Source organism: Jaculus jaculus, chromosome 7, assembly GCF_020740685.1.
Source record: "Jaculus jaculus isolate mJacJac1 chromosome 7, mJacJac1.mat.Y.cur, whole genome shotgun sequence".
NCBI classification, from domain to species: Eukaryota; Metazoa; Chordata; class Mammalia; order Rodentia; family Dipodidae; genus Jaculus; species Jaculus jaculus.
Window position 1 is genome coordinate 1,184,199 of NC_059108.1, and position 5,144 is coordinate 1,189,342.

Genomic DNA, 5,144 nt, shown 5'->3' on the forward strand with positions numbered 1-5,144 from the left:
AACAGGAAGCTGTGGAATGGTAAATGTGTGGGATTTGGTCACTGGTGTGGGATCTGTGCCTGGAGGAGTGTTCTGGGACTACGGGGTGGAATCTGTACCTGGAGGAGCAGTTCCAGGAGCACAGGGGGTCCCCTCTTGGTAGAATGGTTCTGGGAGCACTGGCCTCACTACAGGCCAGCAACAGGGGGGACAGGCAGTAGAGGCTGAGTTGAAGACAGAGTTTTCCTCAAGACTGCAGTGGGGGGAGAGGAGGCTTTCTTCCCAGTCTTGTCATGTAAGCGCCCCAGCCCTCCCCCACTCTATCCTTTCTTACAGGAACAGCTGTCCAGACGGTAACACGACTCTAGCCAGACACGCTAGTCCTACTGGAAGGTCATGACTCTGGCCTAGCCGGATACAGAGAGGAAAGGAAGGACCGGGCCTCCTGCCCCTCCTTGTCGGAAGTATGAACCCTGTGAGATAGCAGAAGGAAGACCCCATAAGGTAGGGATGTTGGAGTCTTAGAAAGCTGGTAAAGTCCAGGCCTGGCCTGAGGGGTGGTGGTTAGGATCTTCACCAAACTAGGGCAAAGCCTCTGTGAATCCTTCTCTAGTCTCTGGCCAGCCGCATTGCAAGAAGCTCTGTCTGTGTTCTGCTGTGAAGACAGACAGGCTCTGGCCTGGCCTCTCAGACCCAAGTAACTATGATCAGCAGAGCCACAGCCTCAGGAGCTGACCCAACTTCCTCCCAGGCTGAAGAGGCCTAGGGGTCACAATCCCTTTGTTTGCCTTAGTTGGGACAATTGCTGAACAAACAGGGAAGGGAAGTCCTGGACTCTGCCACTCTCCCTGCCTAGGTAGCTGTTAGTTGTCTAGGCAGAGTCCTCTGGAACCCAGTCAGGCCTGGCTACTTCCTAGGTCTTTGTGTGTGTGTGTGGGGGGGGGGGGGGGCATGGAGTTGCCCTTAGGGTATGGCCTTAGTGACTTAGAGAAATCAGGTACTTGCCGGGCACTCACTGCATGGGAGCTCTCTGCTTGGCTGAGCTCTCCTCCACTGACAGTCCATTCTGGGTGTCACGCCAGGAGTGCTAGTGTTTAATAGAGGAAGAAATTGAGGCTCAGAGTCATGAGGGGAGGGTGTTGCCAGAGATGAGAAACCTGCCAAGATCTCAATCAGCCCCATGCTTCTCTTGGACACATTTTCTCCTCTTAACCTTTCTTTTCTCCCCCAGGGATCATACTCAGAGCTCATGGCTGAGCTCCTGCCACCGCTGATGTCGGCTCCCCCTGGAGCCCAGAGTGGTGACCAGGGCTCATCTGCTTCTCCCACTGGGGAGCAGGTTCAGGGTGATGGTGCCCAGGACCTGGTCCCTGAGCCCTGGAAGCTGTTGGAGGTGCCTACCATTCACATTACCCCATCCAGTGATGGAGAGTCACCCCCAGGCACCCCGAACCTCCCACGCTTTCAGAAGCTGGAGACCTCAGACCTGGAGAGTCTGTTCCAGAACAGGTTAGACTCTTGGCATGGAATGGGGAAAGTGTCTTCATCTTGTCTCTTATTAGGGCATCAGCCTGAGAGTGGGCTTCTTGTGGCTGTCATTATTGTTTGGGGCTGCAGGTCACTTAAAGTATAGCCTTAGTCCCGCAGCATCTTGGTTTTTTAAAAAACATTTTGCTGGGGCTGGAGAGATGGGTCCGCAGTTAAGGTGCTTGCCTGCAAAGCCTAATGATCTAAGTTCGATTTCCCAGCACCTGCATAAAACCAGATGCACAAAGTGGTATGCATCTGGAGTTTGTAACAGCTGGAGGCTCTGATGTGCCCATTCTCATTCTCTCTCTCTCTTCTGGGCTTGGTAGGGCATGACTTTAATCCCAGTATTTAAGAGGCCGAGGTAGGAGGATTACTGTGAGTTCAAGGCCAACCTGAGAGTATGCACTGAATTCCAGGTCAGCTGGGGCCATAGTGAGGCCCTACCTCAAAAAACAAAACAAAAAAAACCCAAAAAAAACCCTTTTTATTGACAACCTCTGAACATATAGACAATATACCATGATCATAATCCCCTCCCACCATCCATTCTTTTTCCTCCTCCATTATCCCCCTCCATTGACTCCCTTCTTTGTAGCCGGTCTCTCTTCTATTTTGATGTCATCATTTTTCCCTCCTGTTATACAGGTCTTGTGTAGGTAGTGTCAGCCACTGTGAGATCATGAATACCACAGCCACTTTGTGTCTGGATGGCTGTATTGCAAAGCATTCCCCCCTTCCTTTGGCTCTTACATTCTTTCTAGCACCTCTTCCGCAACAGTCCCTGAGCTTTGGAGGGTGTGATAGAGATGTCTCACTTAGTGCTGAACTCTCCACTGTCACTTCTCAGCATTTTGGTGAGTTTTGAGTCTCCCCAGGGGTCAACACCATCTGAAAAAGAGAAGCTTCTTTAACCAAAAGTGAGAGTAGCATTGATATACGGACATAAAGTGGACCAGGGTCCTGATTTGAAGTCATGAAATAGACACATGTATTAGTTACTTTTCTTGTCCATGTGACTAAATGAGGCTCAATTTAAGGAAGGATTTGTTTTAGCTCATGGTCTGAGGTTGCGGGGAGGGGGGGGAGGGGGGGAGGGGGAGCTGAGGAGGGCGGGAGCAGCTTCAGACTGTGGTGGCAGGAGCAAGAGGCAGTGTGCTCATGCCTTGGTTGACTAGGAAGAAAAAGGCTGGAATGCCAGCGTTCTGCCTACCATCTCTTTTCTTCTCTTTTATTCAACTGGGACCCCCCAGCCCATGGGATGGTGGTTCAAGCCTAGTCTCTACCCCCTCAGCCAATTCTCTAGCAAAGCTTGCCTTACTGATGCCCTAGGTGTTTTTATTCAGACTAAGTTGGCAAAATTAGCTATCATAATACACAAACCTGGAGATATGTGCTGGGACAAGCTACTGTGGGCTCAGCTGAGGGCTGCTTAGAGAGATGGACACGGATGCCCTCTTTGACCCTTTTTTTTTTTTTTCAACTGTGTGTTAGGACTGTGTTAAGGCTCCTGGAGCAAGTAGTGACCAGCACTTTGTTTCCCCAACTGAAATAGACTAGAATTGAAATTAACAGCATGCTTGGAGGCTCAGTGGGGTAAGTGTGGTTTCCTGCAACTTCATTATGTGACATACATTTCTAAGAAGTGTGTGAGGGAGGCCAGTGCAAGAGGTATTTCCTGCTGTAGTCCCCAGGCCAAAAAAAAAAAAAAAAGTTTAAACAAAACTCTGCAAAGAAACACTATCTCTAGCTCAAGGAGACAGGAACTGGGAGGTTCAAGGGCAGTGAGGGGGTTGGAGGAAAGAACTGAACTGGCTGGCCCTGAATAGAAATCTTGGCTTCTTCCAACAATGGATGCTGAGCAACCGTGAATGTTGATGAAGCAGAGCTGTTGGCACGGAGAAAGCCAGAAACAATGGGGATGAGCATGCTGCAAGGCTGCAAGCCTGTGTAGTGGGCGTTTCCTGTGTATCTCTTGAAAGATAGCAGATAATGGGCCACATTGTTGGGGGACCCATCAGACGTGAATAAAGAGTAGAAGAGTGTATAGGAGGGACCCACACTTATTTCAAGGCAATAGGTATCTTGGAGTGCCCAGGCAGAGAAAGGGGAGGTAGGGAGTTGGGCCTTCAGCTAAAAATCTAATACTTTGCTTTCTTCCTTCTACTTTTCTTCTTTCTTGCTTTTTTTTTTTTTTTTTTTTTTCTTTCGAGGTAGGGTTTCACTCTAGCTCAGGCTGACCTGGAATTCACTATGTAGTCTCAGGGTGGCCTCAAACTCATGGTGATCCTCCTACCTCTGCCTCCTGAGTGCTGGAATTAAAGGCATGCGCCACCATGCTGGCCCCTTTCTTGCTTTTTAAAAAAACGTTTCTTAATTTATTTGAGAGAGAGAGAATGGACATGCCGGGCAGGGCCTCTAGCCACTGCAGACAAACTCCAGACACATGCACCACCTTGTGCTCTGGCTTATGTGGGTACTGGGGAATAGAATCTGGGTCTTTAGGCTTCACATGCCAAGTGCCTTAACCACTAATCCATCTCTCCAACCCTGTTTTCCCTTTTGAAATAAATATTCCCTACTTAAAAATGTCAAAGTTTCCAGGTGTGGTGGCACATGCCTCTAATCCTAGCATTTGTGAGGCTGAAGCCGGAGGAACACATGCTTGAAGCCAGCCTTAGCTACTTAGTGAATCTGAGGCCAGCCTGGGCTACATAGTGGGATACTGTTCCCACAAAGTAAAAGTTGATCCACGTGGCATGGAAGGGTCCAAAGTCACGTAAGAGTTGGGGGAAAGGGTTTGCAAATGCAAAGGAGCTGACGAGGGATACACCTGGTGAGCTAGAGAGCAGAGAGGGCAATGAGGAGACTGAAGGAGTCAGATAAGTAAGAGAGGTGAAGGAGGCACCAATGAGGACCCTAACCTTATTACCGGGGGTGAAGTTGAGCCAGGCTTAGGGCTTGGAGCCTGGAGGTCCTTGATCTCGGTCCCAGCCCATCTCTGCCTGCAGGTGGCAAAGGATTGGGGAAGGGAAGAGAGCAAACCGGGAGAGTGGAGTGTAGTGGAGGCAGTCAGGAGTGGAGATTAGACTCTGGATACACTTTGCAGGTGGAGATGTTGGGTATACCATGGTCAGATTGGATGTGGGTGTTAAAGAAAAGCATGAAGGAATACTGAGAAATACCGCGAGGTTTGGGACTGGCAGGTCACTGAAATACAAGTCTAAGGGTTTGGGGTGCTTATTAGGCTTGCAAAGGATGAAAGTGGAGTTGTTACAAAGGAAGTAGGGACGCCCGCCCTAGAGAGGGCTGCTGAGAAGTCCCGGTGCCTGGGTCCAGAAGATGAGTCACCTTCTGTGTTCTCAGGCAAGAACACCAAGCCAACTCCGGCTAGCAGTGGTGGGCACTGGTGGGCTTTGGCGGCAGAGCAAGGGCCGGTCCCCCGTAGCCCTCCACTGTCACTTCCCATCTTGAGGCCTGGCAGGCTTCCCCAGTCTAAAAGCGCTGATCGCCCGCCCCCGCGCCGCCGCAGGGGGAAGCCCTTGCTGCGCTGGAGTCAGGGGGATCCCCAGGCCCCAAGATCACAGTCTCGATTAGAGACGAGTGAGGGGCGTGGATTCTGACCGTAGGACCAGGAT